The 17,964-nt window shown below is 40.9% G+C and overlaps 1 protein-coding gene and 1 long non-coding RNA gene across 2 annotated transcripts in view; one reads left to right on the plus strand and one right to left on the minus strand.

The window, feature by feature from the left end:
• Positions 1–6,071, minus strand: part of SCN4A (sodium voltage-gated channel alpha subunit 4) — an 82,819-nt gene extending 76,748 nt beyond the window's left edge. Inside the window, exon 1 of the mRNA XM_069953433.1 lies at positions 5,999–6,071. The gene's annotated coding sequence lies outside the window, so the exon portion shown is untranslated. The remainder of the gene's footprint in view (positions 1–5,998) is intronic.
• LOC138772776 (uncharacterized) lies at positions 649–16,096 on the plus strand. The gene is made up of 4 exons (XR_011359821.1): positions 649–747; positions 9,157–9,223; positions 9,586–9,670; positions 15,608–16,096. It is a non-coding gene; the product is annotated as an uncharacterized lncRNA (long non-coding RNA).
• Positions 16,097–17,964: the final 1,868 nt, after the last annotated feature.

The following is a 17,964-nucleotide window of genomic DNA, read 5'->3' on the forward strand; positions in this document are numbered from 1 at the left end:
GAGCTTTATCCAAGTTCAGCAGCCCCAGCTAATCAAATGCCGAACGTTCAGGTTTGGATGGACTCGAACCCGAACCCTGTTTGCTCATCTCTAGTTGAGAATTTAATCTGGTGCCATTCTAATGAAACATCACATTTACCATGATGTCAGGTAAAGGTAGTGTTAGGATAGTGTTTATTACCTCAACAGTCAATGCATCAATAGAAAATATGTTTGATGATGTCGTCATTTTTTAGGATAATATCACATCTCGGCATAGAGCAATGAACTGCTTTTGTAGATTTTGTCTCTATGATTATGGGGAAAGGAGATGTTTTACATTTTTGGAGCATGCATGTTCCTGGACAGAACACGTCTTATCTAGAGATGAGCGAACCTTGAGCATGCTAGAGTCCATCCGAACCCGAACGATCAGCATTTGATTAGCGGTGGCTGCTGAACTTGGATAAAGCTCTAAGGTTGTCTAGAAAACATGGATACAGCCAATGACTATATCCATGTTTTCAAGACAACCTTAGAGCTTTATCCAAGTTCAGCAGCCACTGCTAATCAAATGCCGAACGTTCGGGTTCGGATGGACTCGAGCATGCTCAAGGTTCGCTCATCTCTAATCTTATCCTTTCTTTTGCAGGCCATATGCAATGACGTTGTTTCATTGTTCGCTGCCTGTAGGACAAGACCTGTGCTGCTCTGGCACAGACTGCTGGAGATGGAAGAGGACCCAGCCAGAGCTGGAGCAGAGGAAAGGTGAATATTTTTTTTTTTTTTTTTAATTTGGTACGGATTAGGGGTATCATTGGGAGGTTGCTACAATACTAGGGGCATCATTGGGGGGTGAGCACTATACCAGGGGCATCATGGAAGATAATGTTCCTATGGCCGATAATGCAATATCGGCCGTAGGAACACGTATTACCGCAGCCGTTGTTTGACACTGAAACCAACGCCCTTTGTATTATACTGTATGAACATAGTCGTAAACAGAAATCAACACATATGAGATCAATGCCCCATCTTTCCACAAAGCCACAGCATCAATACACGAACCAATGTATGACTTGCCCACCATTAGGTTGGAATTGTTTTGTGTGGGCTAGCTGTCAGTAGCCCGAATAACCTGACAAGGTAGTGCGCCACTCTTGGAAATAACACTGGGAGTGCACCACTCCTGGAAATAACACTGGGAGTGCGCCACTCCTGGAAATAACACTGGGAGTGCACCACTCCTGGAAATAACACTGGGAGTGCACCACTCCTGGAAATAACACTGGGAGTGCGCCACTCTTGGAAATGACACTGAGAGTGCGCCACTCCTGGAAATAACACTGGGAGTGCGCCACTCTTAGAAATAACACTGGGAGTGCGCCACTCTTAGAAATAACACTGGGAGTGCGCCACTCTTGGAAATGACACTGGGAGTGCGCCACTCTTGGAAATGACACTGGGAGTGCGCCACTCTTGGAAATAACACTGGGAGTGCGCCACTCTTGGAAATGACACTGAGAGTGCACCACTCCTGGAAATAACACTGGGAGTGCACCACTCCTGGAAATAATACTGGGAGTGCACCACTCCTGGAAATAACACTGGGAGTGCGCCACTCTTGGAAATGACACTGGGAGTGCGCCACTCTTGGAAATGACACTGAGAGTGCGCCACTCTTAGAAATAACACTGGGAGTGCGCCACTCTTAGAAATAACACTGGGAGTGCGCCACTCTTGGAAATGACACTGGGAGTGCGCCACTCTTGGAAATGACACTGAGAGTGCGCCACTCTTAGAAATAACACTGGGAGTGCGCCACTCTTAGAAATAACACTGGGAGTGCGCCACTCTTGGAAATGACACTGGGAGTGCGCCACTCTTGGAAATGACACTGAGAGTGCGCCACTCTTAGAAATAACACTGGGAGTGCGCCACTCTTGGAAATGACACTGAGAGTGCGCCACTCTTAGAAATAACACTGGGAGTGCGCCACTCTTGGAAATGACACTGGGAGTGCACCACTCCTGGAAATAACACTGGGAGTGCACCACTCCTGGAAATAACACTGGGAGTGCACCACTCCTGGAAATAACACTGGGAGTGCACCACTCCTGGAAATAACACTGGGAGTGCACCACTCCTGGAAATAACACTGGGAGTGCGCCACTCTTGGAAATGACACTGAGAGTGCACCACTCCTGGAAATGACACTGGGAGTGCACCACTCCTGGAAATAACACTGGGAGTGCACCACTCCTGGAAATAACACTGGGAGTGCACCACTCCTGGAAATAACACTGGGAGTGCACCACTCCTGGAAATAACACTGGGAGTGCGCCACTCTTGGAAATGACACTGAGAGTGAGCCACTCTTAGAAATAACACTGGGAGTGCGCCACTCTTGGAAATGAAACTGGGAGTGCGCCACTCTTGGAAATGACACTGGGAGTGCGCCACTCTTGGAAATGACACTGGGAGTGCGCCACTCTTGGAAATGAAACTGGACTTTAATCTATATTAATTCCTCATAAAATGACAATTGAAATTTTTTTTTTTTACTCAAATAGTGCCAGACTGTGCAGAGACAATCGAGGGAGATTTATCAAACCTTGTACAAAAGATCAGTGAAGCAGTTACCTATAGGAACCAATCAGATTGCTTCTTTTTTTTCTTCAAAAATACCTCTAAAAATACAAAAGCTGGACTCTGATTGCTATAGGCAACTGTTCCACTATGCTTTTGTGCAAGGTTTGGTAAATCTCTCCAATTATTTTGACAGGGGTATGCTTATGTTCCCACCCACTCACTCCCATTTGAGACCTAAAAAAAAAAAAGGTTTGACAGACATTTTTTCAGCTGTCTACTTGCATTGGGGCCATTTTGGATGGTGCATTAACTCCTTAATGACACCTTTACACTAGCTGGGAAGCTGCTGTACATGGAACAGGCTCACAAGCTCAGCCCACTCAATGGGCAATGGCTGTATATTATAGCCAACACCTGCTTGCAACTTCAGTCTAAGGTTATGTTCACATCACGATTTTGCAATCTGTCTCACTGTATCTGTTTTGCAAAACGTACAGAAAAATGTGGTCAACCACGTTTTTGTGTACATTTCAAAAAGTTAAAAAAAAAACTGATCCGTTTTTCCGTTTTTATTTATCTTGTAAGTCAATGGAAAATGGATCAAAACGCATGGCATACAACAGCTAGAGGGCTGCAGTTTGGAGACCCATGGTCTAACCCCTTAAATGCCACAATCAATCCTGACACCAGCCTTTAAAAGGTTAAAACACAAGTGTTATACGAGCCACAGTCCCAATCGGCAACTCTGTAATAACAGGGTGTCGATTAAATACTATGGTAGCTGGGGTTGCTATGTAGACTGTGCTAATAGAGTCTGCCTCAGGGTAGCTCCACACACCTTATCATAGCGGATTTTATGCTGCGGATCCTGTAAGTGTGAATACACCCTAAGGGGGAGATTTATCAAACATGGTGTAAAGTGAAATTGGCTTAGTTGCCCCTAGCAACCAATCAGATTCCACCTTTCATTTTCCAAAGAGTCTGTGAGGAAAGAAAGGAGGAATCTGATTGGTTGCTAGGGGCAACTGAGCCAGTTTCACTTTACACCATATTTGATAAGTCTCCCCCTAAGGGCATATTTATCATTTACACAAGAATTTTTGTGCCAGCGCACTTTTCACGTGCTGTGCATAAATCTCCGGACCATGCGCAAAATTTATCTTTAGGAGCATGGTCCTTGATAAACCTTGTGCAGTTTTTGTCCTTTTGACAGCTTGGCTAAAAAACTATGCTAAAAAAAATGGAGAACTGCTGTCCAATTTTTTTGGAGCAAAATAAATAATTGCACATGAAAATAATTAGCTAGAAATAGAGATAACTTAAAACACCCCCTCTCGGAATGAAAATTTACAAAAATGGCGCAGCTGTCTCAATGTCTCAAATTTCTCAAAAAAGTGCAAACTGCTTCATAAATGATTTCTTAAATGTTATGCCCTGTGCAAAAACACAAAATATGCAAGCATAATGGTGCAAAAATAATGATAAATATTCCCCTAAGTTGGGACATTGAAATGAATGGCATCTGCTTTGTTCTGCCTTTCTAGGTGGGAAGCGTAGGGATACCTGTAACAGAGTGGAGGCATCCAATACTTAACATTGAGACAGTGAGGCAGGTGGAATTCTGAGAGGAGTCCGTGGCAGGGATTCCGCTTGGAATTTCCATCTCTTTCCATAGTGAGAACATACCCTAAGGCTGGAAACACATTTTTGGAAAGCTGCCACCGCAGTGGTAGTGCAGTGGATGGAAAATATACAGGGAAGACTTGTACTTCTCTTTCCTGTTGGAGCCACTTCTGGTTTTTGGACAAAAACTTTCCTGGCAATTTCAAAAAACTACTGTGTGTGTTTCCAGCCTAAGGGTATGTTCACATGGTTAGACCATGTGTATAAACCACCTGGAAAAACAGCCTTCACCATATGGCGTCCCTCAGACAAAAATTTTGCACTGCGTTTTTCTTGGGCTGAAAAACACCATAGATAACTCCCAAAACACTACAAGAAGTTCTACTGGTTATTTTTGTGGCATTTTCTCATTTTGGTGTAAACTATTATAGGTTTGTTTTTTTTTTTTTGTTTTTTTTATCTCTGGCATCTATAGACTACTGGGATCCCTTACCATATCGCCATATGTATGTGATCCCATATTAAAGGGGTTATCCAGCGCTACAAAAACACAGCCACAGCCTACTTTTATCTCCAGTCTGGGTGGGGTTTTGAAATTCAGTTCCATTGAAGTAAATGGAGCTTAATTGCAAACCGCACCTGAACTGGAAACAACAGTAGGGGGAAAAGTGGCCATGTTTTTGTAGCGCTGGATAACTCCTTTAAGACATGGATTTTGGATATATACAACAGAAAATTTATAGTTCAGAGGCCCCATATGGCGGCACCTTAGCTGCTACTGGCTTCATAGTAGGACTCTGAATTGTGCTTGTCAAAGATTATAAAACATTATGAATATTCTTGTTATATAGGATGCCGCCCTATGAAATGTGCTGTCGACACCTTATATTACTGTACATGATCTTCTGTCATTTAATACATTCCTCCAAGAAGATGTTCACACACGCGATTCCCAGCTTGTATGTGTATTATGTGCCATAGACCAAGCCCCCGAAATGTCCATAATAAATCAATGTCTAGAAAATTGGGAGAAGTTGTTTACTATGACAGCCCCAGTACCTCCCATCTTGACAGCTACTTTCTTGCCATAAATCAAGTCCTGTCTCTTTAATGTCAAAAACTTGGCCGGCGGTGATAGTTCTGTTACGTATTTTCCATGCCCATCTTATTACCAGATTTCTCCTTGTAAGATCCCTTACAAAGACCCCTCTCCATATTTTATCTGCCCAGATTTTCCAGCTCAAGTATAGAAGCAGCCAACAAATGGGAAACTATCTGTGGATGACACAACTGGCCGTTACATCTATAGACTTATAGATGTCCTGGTACGACAATATGTAGACCATCAGAAAATTCTCTAGATAAGCCCATTTTGCTGCTGATGCTCATAAGACTATAAAACCTAAAAAAAAAAAACCAAATATACAATAGGAGCCTTAAAAAATAGACAATCCTAAGCAAATGTCCCAGATTTGGACAAATATATGAAAATATCTCACACACAAAAAAAATAAATATATATATATATATATATATATATATATATATATATATATATATATATATAGTTTTTGTTTTAATTTATCACTCTTTTATGCATATAGGACAGCTTTTAAGTACTGCATTTGCCGCATTTTGAGCCCCTAGTATAGCTGGACTTCATTAGTATATATCTCTGAAAGGGTTAATCCATCCACTTTACATAATGGGAGTCTAGAAAAGTTAGTTTCAGTAAAATTTACCTCTGGCTGACTTTACGGAATGGAAGGCCATACAGTTAAAAGGAGAAAAAAATGGCATTTACCTTGTCAGATGCATATAAGAAGAAATCTCCAAGAGAGAAGTTTTGTGCCACAGACTATTCCCAAGTGTGAGAGTGGCGGCCAGAGAGTCCTCGCAGGACAGCTGCAGCTGATGTCAGATGATCACGCCTGAAATCTGAGCATCTAACAAACTCTTCAGGTAAAACTTGCCTCTCTCGGGTTTCGGACATTAATTCCCTACTTGGCCAATGATATGACATGCAGCTATGTACTGGGAGCAGAGCTGTGCAGGCAATGAAGCTGGGAGTCTTCCCATGTTACTCTGCCGGGCCCTGTGGGCACGCAGACCAGGCTTTCTATAATAAGTTGTGCACAGGGCACTGCAATGGAAGTGAGGACTATAAGGTTTCTTGTGCTATTTTGTTGTTACCATTAGAAACAACATTGATATAGACTGAGCTTTAAAATGGCTATTTAAAGGGATGCTCTACTTTTTAGCAATTTGTGCAAATTTTTAAAATTAGTACAAAGTACAATTAGTACTTCTCATTACACCTGAATCCACTTCTGGCTTTGTCTGAATAACAATGAAAAACTGCCGTAAACTTGCCATAAGCAAAAACTGTTGCATAATACCACCCTAAGGTTAGGGCTATGGCAGAAAAAAATACATAAAAAAAGGGTACTATCCCCAAAGACTCTCCACAGAGATGTAGCTTAAAAAAAAAGAGACATCTCTGTGAAGAGTCTTTAGGGATAGCACTGGTAAATCTAAGTACCTATATATATATATATATATATATATATATATATATATATATTTATTTTATTTATTTTTTGCGACTACGGGCCCCTGTTGGGAGCATCCTGTTTGTGGTACATCGTCTGCTTTTGGTCTATCAGACCTTCCAGAGCTACACTGGACCAAGGGATCATATGATCGTTTGTACCCCCTGCGGACCAGCTTGGGGTTATATGCATAAAGCCCAAGGGGCAAATAGGTAAGCAAATATGCACCTTTTCCTTTTTATCCCTCTCCTAGGGTAGTACACAAGGTGCCTGGGCCCGCTGTGTCTCTTTTTCTCTCTCCTTCTACATTGCACAAGGTTACAGCTACCCAGTGACTAAAATGTTATGTGTGACTTTATTACATTTGCGACTTGGCTGTCAACAAAATTGTCAAGTTACATAGAAGTCGCAAGTAAGTTGATCCAGCATGCGACTTTAATTGAGGTCTATGGTAGCAATGTCTCATGCTGCATTGAGAATATTTCCACCTTTCTATACTCAATGCAATAGAATTTTACCCCCCAATGGAAATCCTTGGGGGAAAAATGCTGATGTTTCTTAAAAAAAACAAACAAAAAAAACAAACAACCCACCCAAACATATAGGGGGAGATTTATCAAACTGGTGTAAAGTAGAATTGTCTTAGTTGCCCCAGCAACCAATCAGATTCCACCTTTCATTCCTCACAGATTCTTTGAAAAATGAAAGGTGGAATCTGATTGGTTGCTAGGGGTAAGTAAGAACAATTCTACTTTATACCAGTTTATTAAAGGGGTAGTGCGACGGTAAAAAATTATTCACAGAATAACACACATTACAAAGTTATACAACTTTGTAATGTATGTTATGTCTGTGAATGGCCCCCTTCCCTGCGTCATCAGCCGCTGAGCCGCGATTGGCCGAGCACAGTTATGCTCAGCCAATCGCGGCTGAGCAGCTGATGACGCGGCCGGCACTCGGGAAGATCGGAGGTGTTCGGGCCGGCCGGCCGAAGATGACGTTTGGCACAAGATGGCAGACGCGTGTCGGCACGGATCAGGTATGTATAAAGCACTACACTTCCGGGTTCATCGGTGGGGGTGGTGGGACACGGGGAAGGGGGCCATTCACAGACATAACATACATTACAAAGTTGTATAACTTTGTAATGTGTGTTATTCTGTGAATAATTTTTTACTGCCGCACTACCCCTTTAAATCTCCCCCATAGCCTTTTGTGATTTCAAAAACTGGAGTTCAAAGGCAGCCAGCTGACAGGCTGACCACAAAGACTAGTGAATCGTTTCACTTCGCTACTGTACTGTAACTTTGCTCACCCTAAGTCATAATTAAAGACGTTGTTCTATACGGTGTGTGCACTGCCCTTCATTTTCCCATTGACTTTAATGGAGTGCATTATTATATTAAAAATACTGCCATATTTTTACCTCAAAATTACAGTCTTATTTTACCTCTATTTTACGGGTGTGATCAAGATGCCGAACAGCAACTATTTGCATTAAAACCAATTGTGGTTTTGGCAGGAACCACATTTCATGTGCCACTTGTTTATGTATTCCTATGTTTATGGATGTCATTGAAGAGGGTCTTATTTTTGGAACCCCCTTTTTGAGCTAGATAGAATTGTTGATAAGAAGCAGAGACTCACTGTGGAAGACTCTGGCTGCTTGTGTGTAAAATGGATGGCCATTTATCTGAGAAACCTCCATGTAAATGGCTGCTGTAATCAGCTGGTAGAAAGGAACATATTGGCAGAAGGCCGTCTCGTAACATTATCTATTAGTGGCTATCTATTCAATGACATTTGCCCGATATGTTCATGAAGTGGGAACATAGCCTTGGGCTAAGTTCACACTATGACCGTCTTTCATAATTACGGCTGTCATTGTGCAAATAACTTGCGTTATTGGAAAAAAAATAGCAGACGTTAATTGTGCAATAACGGCTGTTATTATTGAAATAATGGACGTTATTTGCCGTTATTATGAATGATGAACATCATTTTTACATAGTGTGAACATAGCCTAATATTGAATTTTCTCTATTGCTACCAGCTGACTACCACAGCCATGTTTTTGTAATCCTAGACAATCCCTTTCCCTATTACGTGGTATGCATAGCTTTTTAAGGATTATCCGAGACACCACTAGTCTTCAGGTTATACTCATTGTGAGTTCACAATCACATTTTTGGTTTTGTGCCAGGTCAAAAATACTGCAAACATAAATCATGAGCCAACACAGAAAAAAAATTGTAAAAGTGCTGATGGCATGGAAAGGAAACCACTATTACATTTCTCAGTACCGCTATCCTATTTTAAAGGGACATCATTATCAGAAATGGACATCTTTTGTGTGTTAGCACCTGAAAATTAAGGTAAAAAATCTTATAGTTTTTACATTTACCTCTAGATGGCAGCATAACGGACATCATTATCAGAAATGGACATCTTTTGTGTGTTAGCACCTGAAAATTAAGGTAAAAAATCTTATAGTTTTTACATTTACCTCTAGATGGCAGTATAACACCTTACCTTAGAAAATGCATCTCAATTTACAGCCTGCAGTAAATCATCTTGTTTTCACTCTTTTCGCACTACCTGAGCCCATGAGCTACCTGAGGTTATGCATCAAGATACCTATTAATACAATAATGTTTATACAACTTATACAACCAACGGTGCACTCAAACACCAAGGGATATTTAAAGGGGTACTCCAAACTAAACTAAGGTATCCCCTATAGACAAGGTATGTGTAAGATGAGTGTGTGTGAGAGTGTGGGGAAGGGGTCTCACCAATGGGGGTATTACCGATAACAATTTTTTTTTTTTTTTTGCAGTACTGGTATTATTAGATAAAGGACTAGGGAAATACAAGCATTGGCATTAGTAATAGAAAGAGCCGTTTCCAGTAACAACATTGAGGTAATTATTTTAATAGCAGTAACATTACTGGAGTTTAAAAGAGAAGTCCGGCCTCATGTTTTTTTGTTTTTTTTTTAAATTAAAGGGCAGGGAGGAGTGGAACCATTAGGAGTAGAGATGAGCATGCTCGAGTAGGATCGCTCGGCATTTCATTACCAGTGGCTGAAGAGGTTGCATGCAGCCCTAGGGAGTCCATTGCAGTGTTCCCAAGGCCCCCCTACACCTTTCATCACAATTTTTGTGTTATTTTCCTATGACAGGGAAGAAGAACAGCAAGTGCTGTTAGCAGGGGGGACTTAGGAGGACCGCAAACAATGTTGTTGTTTTTTTTTGCATGTTTATAATTTTCCACTTTATTAGACCCTACAACAAAAAACAAACCAAAAATGATTTTTCCATGGACCTCTATACAAAGCTGCATCCATCCGTACCCGAACGTTCGGCATTTGATTAGCGGTGGCTGCTGAAGTTGGAGGCTATGTGGAAAACATGGCAGTCATTGGCTGTATCCATGTTTTCCAGACAACCTTAGAGCTTTATCCAACTTCAGCAGCCCCCGCTAATCAAATGCCGAAGGTTTGGGTTCGGATGGACTCGAGCGTGCTTGAGGTTCGCTCATCTCTATATAGAAGTAATGCAGTCAGCATAGTGGTATATTGGTTCTTGGACATTTCTCTTTTATTATATTGTGTTTTATATGATTTCTCTACATTTCTTTATATTGCTTCTTCTTCTTCGTCGCCAGTTTCCATGGTGTCACTGAAATACCAGATACAACCCTGCAGGTGGCCGCTCCTAATATACGTTTTATGAAGTGACCTACATTCCAATTTAACCAACTTTATTGCCGTTCTGTGTGTGCGGAGCTGTATAAATCTAGTGTTTCATTGCAGACATCAGCAAAATGATTGTTCGGTGTCAGCTCTGTGCAAATTAGGAGACATCCTAGCTTTATTTATTGGCTGCCTTCTGCTTCATTATGAAAATGTATACTTAGAGACTTATATAACAGAACATGCTATGAGGGGGACTTACACATTCATGATTTAAAGCTCAAGGCTCCAATGCAAAATCTTTTTTACAAGGCCCCCACCTACCATAGACCGTTATTAATACTTTTATCTTCTTAGGCGGTAGACAGGCCCATTTACAAATGCTACCTCTATGACCCCCAGTGCTACAACCTTGATTCCATGTGCTCTTGTGTCTCAATGGATCTGATATCTATATGAAAACAACATTACATATAATACAGTAACTTCAGCCCGTACAAATCTCATAGGCGTTTCCTGAACCCATATGTAAATACACTTGTACTCCCTTGCCCCTGATGCCCTGCCAGTTCCTTCTCAACAGTGCCATACTACTGCTCGAGCTTCCTTTCTCAACATATAGAAGATAACAGGCTGAGGGGTCACCACTGCGGCCATTGATTAGCTGAGCAGGCAATTCTTATGTGTTGTGAAGGAGAATCTGAAGCTTTTAGCAGCAGGGATGACACCGGTGGGGGATTGGGGACAGGTGAGTACATTTGCATTTTATTTCTCCCCCAATCCTGAGCACATTTAGATACAAAACTATTTATCCAGACAACCCCTTTAAAGTATAGCATTCATTAGTCTTCACTAGAGATGAGCGAACCGGGTTCGGGTTCGAGTTGATCCGAACCCGAACGATCGGCATTTGATTAGCTGGGGCTGCTGAACTTGGATAAAGCTCTAAGGTTGTCTGGAAAACATGGATACAGCCAATAGCTATACCCATGTTTTCCACATAGACTTATGGCTTTATCCAACTTCAGCAGCCACCACTAATCAAATGCCGAAAGTTCGGGTTCGGATCGACTTGAGCATGCTCCAGGTTCGCTCATCTCTAGTCTTCAGTCACACGATTGTAATGTATGCTCTGCATACTGTCTGCCATTGCAGATCCACAATTGCGGACGGTAACAGATGCATCGTATTCTATGGACCAATGCATATGAATGGATTTGTCTGGAGGCTGGACATGCAATTATACTGACTGTATTCGTGGTCTTGATGAACATGTCCAGCCCTATACACAACAACATGCCTCTAACATTAGACAGAAGACTGTGATATTGACATGTATGTTGCATGCAAAGTCACTGTTCCCTGTCTGGAAAATTAAATTATCATTAGTAACCTTTAATACCCCAGCGATTCTAGATCATTGCAGATTATTCACTGGGACATGTAAAACTGACTCCCCCCCATCTCCACATGAGCATCTGGCCTCTCAGCTATTGGACAAAGTTCAGAGAAATGTGGAAATGTGCCGATCACAGGATTCCTGACATCAGATATACCCAGCCCGGCTTATTTGTCTTGCTGTGGAAGAAGGATCATGACATAAACAAAGACACGTACTCTGAGGAACACACATGAGGATACGGAGACACAGATTTATAGCTGTCTATGTATATGAATACTTACATATATCACTATATATTCAATGATAGGAAAGGATAGGTCCTTTTTTACTTAAAATAAAAGTTTGCATAATTGTGTATCTAATATTGCAGCTCAGTGTCTTTCACTTGAATACTGCAATACCAGACACAGCCAATAAAAAGGGGTGGCACTGTTTCTATTCTCAGGTACCTCTTTAAATTGGCATGACCATAACCCTGATTCTCCCATAAAGAAGCCATAACAAAGCACATGCCCTGTCACTTGATGTGCTCCACTACATCTTTCTTCTAATAGATATTTGCCAAAATAAATCTGTCATCTGCAATTTAGGTTCTAACCTGCTAACACTATTAGATAGCTATTAGAGATCGGAGACCCATGATACCTGTCAGGGTACACACAGGCGACGCAGAGACAAATACAGTTCTGACGCTGTCCCAAGCCCACTGTCCCTGCCTACTTGCCTCAACATGTCCTAGGCGACACAAGACAACTTGGAGATGTCCCCTAGGCTAATATAGGTGGAACAGGACACAGAACAAATACGAGACAACCTTGAGACAATTACGAGACAAGGACATATAGACAGAATGTAGTAAATAGTAGAACTAGTAAATGAGGCAAACCAGAGTCAAAAAACCATAGGACAAAAATACAGACCAAGTCAGGAGACAAACATGTAGTCAGGGACACCAGCCAAAGATGTAACCAGTAAATCAGGATAGGCGCACTAAGCATACGCTATAGCAGGCATTAGGCAAAGAGAATGACTGAGTTTTAAATAAATCAAAGTTCCGGTCATAGAGGTGATTGGAGCAGACAGACAGGAACTTAGGAGGATAGGGCTGTCAATCACCGGCAAGGCAAGGAGATAACCATTAAGGTGCTAGTAAAAATTACTCCAGAAAATGCTCAGGCGTTAACCAGAATGTAATTATTTAAGCCAGGACAGAATCCACCCATGTTCACATTAGGAATGACACTTTCCTAATCCCCTGAAGCGCTGAGGGCTATAATGCCTCTTCACTCCCCCTCCCCTCCCTATTCATGCTTGGTTGACAATCAGCTGGACACTGAGCCCTGTTCCCAAGTTCCTGCACACAATGCTGGAGATTTATCAAAGGGTGTAGAATATAGACTGGTGTAAACTGCCCACAGCAACCAATCACAGCTCAGCTTTCAGCTCTGGTAAAATGAAAGCTGAGCTGTGATTGGTTGCTGTGGGCAGTTTACACTGGTGTATACGTTACAGCCTTTAACCCCTTAATGACCGCGGGCTCTGAACCACCGCAGTCCCGGGTGCCGCATGTAACCCGGGCCTGCGGGTATTAGCGGGCACAGTCCGATCGCCATGCCCGCTAATAAGGTAATTAGATGCAGCTGTCAAAGATGACAGCTGCATCCGATTACCTAAAGCAGCTGTTCCCTGGTGTCTAGTGGCGGAGATCGGCCCCCTGGGACTTTGTCCCGGAGGTGTGATCCCGGTGTCTGCTGCCAGACGGGGTCTGCGGCGTAATGGCGCTGATCCCCGGTCGGTATTCGGTTGCTTCCAACTGCAGCAGCCGGAAGCAATCGAGTGCCGATCTCATCGATCTATGCTGTATATCCTATACAGCATAGATCTCAATGAGAGACAGGTGTGCTTATACTAGAAGTTCCCCAGGGGGGCTTCTAGTATATGTGTAAAATAAATAAAGTGATGTTATTAATAAAAAGCCCCTCCCTTAATAAAAGTTTGAATCACCCCCCTTTTCCCATGTTATATATAAAAATAAATAAGCAAATAAACATGTTTGGTATCGCGTGCGTAATCGCCCGAACTATTAATTAATCACATTCCTGATCTCGCACGGTAAACGGCACAAGCGCAAAAAAATCCCCAAGTGCAAAATTGGGCAGAAAAATTGTAATAAAAAGCAATCAAAAAGTCGCATTTGCGCAATCAAGGTACCGATAGAAAGAACACATCATGGCGCAAAAAATGAAACCTCACACAGCCCCATAGACCCAAGGATAAAAGCGCTATAAGCCTGGGAATGGAGCAATTTTAAGGAACATATTTTTGTTAACAATGGTTTGAATTTTTTACAAGCCATCACATACAAGAAAAGTTATACATGTTACATATCGTTGTAATTGTAATGACTTGAGGAACATGCATAAAAAGTCAGTTTTAGCCCAGGGCGAACAAATACCCCCCAAATAAAGCTTTTGTTTTTTCAATTTCACCACACATTGAATTTTTTCCTGGTTTCACAGTGTACTTGAAAAAGTTATGAAAAGGTATGAAAAAGTTAAGTCTGTCATTGCAAAGTACAATTAGTGGAGCAAAAAATAAGGGCTCATGTGGGTTTTTAGGTGAAAAATTGCAAGTGCTATGGCCTTTTAATCACAAGGAGGAAAAAAACGAAAACGCAAAAAACTAAATTGGCCTTGAGGGGTTAATAAATCTGGGCCAATATGTATGTAAAGCTCAGGGTTTGGCTGATATCTTTATTCTGTGAGTCAGAATGATCACCATAATATTGTTTATGCTCTGTTTTACTAGTTTTTCAATAAAAAGACAAAAGAAACAAACAAATAAACCTTTAAGCCTCAGAATATGGAGACATGGTGCACTTTTTTTTATGTTTTTGGAATTTTTCTGTTGAATAGGCAACCTTCCTAATTTGTCACTCTTGATTACATTTTTCTCTATTTTTTGGGAGGCAAAAAAAAAGGCAGCAATCTTAGCTTTCATTCTGGGCACCATGTGGGATAAATAACATGATATTTTAATGTCATTCAAGAATTGTGTAGCGGGTGAGCTGATTGGGTCACAAAAAATGGCCGTTATAAATGAACTTGACCATTAATAACGGACGTTATTTGCACTTATTTTTACATTGCGTGAACACATAGCCATAATCCATTTTCTTTCTTCTTTTTTTTTTTAATGAAGGTGATTAATTATTTTTGTGGACCTTACAGAAGTTACTTCCGTAACTCCCCTAAATTATGGACCCTCCCACAGACTTCTATGTGTAAATCTGGGACGCAATTATGGTCCATACTAGGGCTTGTCAGTAGTTCACTTGTCAGTAAATTATGGATCTGTAAAACTATGGACAGTGTTAACAGCCCAATTGAAATCAATTGTCCCTAAATTTGCCCGTAATTGTTCATCCGCAATTACGGGTGAACTTATGGAATGTGTGAATGTAGCCTAAGGAATACCACCTTTGCAACCAATTTTAAACTTTTAAAAAATTTTTACATTTTTTTATTTTAAAAAACCTTATAAATCTTGACTCAAAAATGCTTGAATGTTTGTGTCTACAGTCTCTATACAGATCCATTTGTTGCCATGGTAACAGACTACAAACTCTTTGAAGTTGTCCTCCTCATATGCTCCTTGTTTCTAGCTACCGTAATTTATCCAGTATATTATTCAGGCTCATGAGTACTAGATTCACACTAGTATTCTTTATCATCTGTGTTTCTTGGCTTGATCCTCCCTTAGATAATCCCTCAGCACAATTTAGAGGAACTGGGGTCTCACATATGAATGAATCACACCAGGAGGATTGGACCACATGTAGACAGCAGTCTTACAGGAGTCATGGCTCAGGATATTGCAGCCTAAATATAAATGGAGGGAAGATAAGAACTGCTTCAAGAAACAACCACAAGACTTCAATCTAGATGCCAAAACCCGCAAGTGCTTTATGAAATGTGCTGGAGAATATTCTGTACAGGAACAAACAACGCTACTGAGGAAGTATCATCACTACCAGGGTCTCAAATACTCTACATAAGTGGTCTTTATACTCACCGCCATTACAAAACTCCCTATAGGTCCTAATAGTCTTTGGTCTGCAGCTGTCAGGGCATGCTGGGAGTTGTAGTTTTGCAACAGCTGGAGAACCGAGTTGTAATACCACACACAACCCAAGGACAGGGGTGGTGCTGTTTTTGAAAAAAGAAACTATTTTTCTCTAATACACTATTACATTAGCTAACTGCATGTATGATTATTAAAGGGGTTCTCAGGATGCCCTCAAAAACACCAAGGAGGAGAGAACCCCCCCCAAAAAAACGCCACGTTTGTAAGGCATAAAATTCCATTGACTTCCAGCTAATGTCTGTCCGCTGACATTTTTGCAAATAAATAAATGTTATTTCAAGGAGAGATTGTAAGATGTTACTTATGTGGAACATACATTTTTATCAAATCAGACATGTCAGCAGAGGCCAACAGATTCTTCTTAAAGGGGTTATCCAGCGCTACAAAAACATGGCCACTTTTCCCCCTACTGTTGTCTCCAGTTCAGGTGCAGTTTGCAATTAAGCTCCATTTACTTCAATGGAACTGAGTTTCAAAACCTGCACCCAAACTGGAGACAACAGTAGGGGGAAAGTGGCCATGTTTTTGTAGCGCTGGATAACCCCTTTAACCCTTCTTTATTAGTGACTACTACATAGCATTTTGGTAGCATCCTTTTTGTAGAATTCTTTTGATGTATAATAATACCTTTATTTGTGAAGCATTTTGGGGCATTTACTTTTGGATTTTTTTTAACTAATAGGCCTTACATTTAAAGAGGTACCCGGGAGAAAATCTTTTTCTTTTAAATCCAACTGGTTTCAGAAATTGGCTACATAGATTTGTAATTTACTTCTGTGCAGAGAAGCAGCAAATCCCCATAGAAAAGCTCTTCTGCTCTGGACAGTTCCTGTCTCGGACAGAGGTGGCAGCAGAGAGAACTGTATCTAAAGACTAAAAAGAAAACATTTCCTGCAGGACATACAGCAGCTGATAAGTATGGAAAAACTAGAGATTTTTAAATAGAAGTAAATTACAAATCCATATAAATCTTTCTCAAACCAGATGATTTGAAAGAAAAAGATTTTTATTGGATAACCCCTTTAATTTTGTGGCCATAGCAATTACAGCTGTAAGATGAATGTGTGGGCAGTAGGGGTATTTTTCAAATTAATATCACCAGACAATTTACAGGCCAAAAACTGTACAAAAAAAATGCGTAGCCTTTGATTGCTGGTTTGGAAGAGCCATGTGCTGCATAATCTTGAAGCAATAAACCTTTGGCACCAGGGCAAAATAAAGCTGTGTTTACACATTAGCACTTTTGTTGTATTTATTTGTTTACATAATTAGAGCCTAATTGATTATGTACGCTGTGTAATTTAGTCTAAACTGCCTTTTTGGCCCTTGCTGAATTATTAGCATTACCAGGCTTCATCACAGGTGTTTTCTTGTCATAAACAATCTGATGAAGCCTGGTAATGCTTACATCAGCACGGCGAGGTAATAGGCTGAACTGTAAGGACATACAGTATTTACTTTTTTCAGTTTTATAAACTATGTTACTAATCTTATTATATTACTTTTACAAGAACCAGGCTCATATCATCACTGATATTGGATGGGTACCGGAAGCCCACTGACAGCGAAGAGAGGGAGCTGTCATCTCTGACAAGCTCGTCCTGCTCGCTGCATGAACAATTCTGGGTAATGAGGATGTATTTTACTTGGTCTGACCCCAGCCTTAGTAGTGAGGCATGTGACACAAATACATACCAGCCCTAATCACCACCGGCATCTCCAACATTCAGTGTTTCCGCCATTAGCACAGCCATTTAGATGCCATTTAACTTTAAAGGCATAATTCTTTTCGGAAAAAAAAAATCTGATTTTAAATTCAATGCGGCTGTTATAAAGCCAAGGAAAGCTAAATTTAATATGAAGCGCTATCTTTGACTAATAGAAGATGTTATAGAATTTCATGGGGAATACATGTATTGAATAAAATAGATAGCTCCGGAGAGGCCACGGGTCATTAAACATGAAACGAACCA

This window comes from Dendropsophus ebraccatus, chromosome 14 (genome assembly GCF_027789765.1).
Source record: "Dendropsophus ebraccatus isolate aDenEbr1 chromosome 14, aDenEbr1.pat, whole genome shotgun sequence".
In the NCBI taxonomy this organism is placed as follows: Eukaryota; Metazoa; Chordata; class Amphibia; order Anura; family Hylidae; genus Dendropsophus; species Dendropsophus ebraccatus.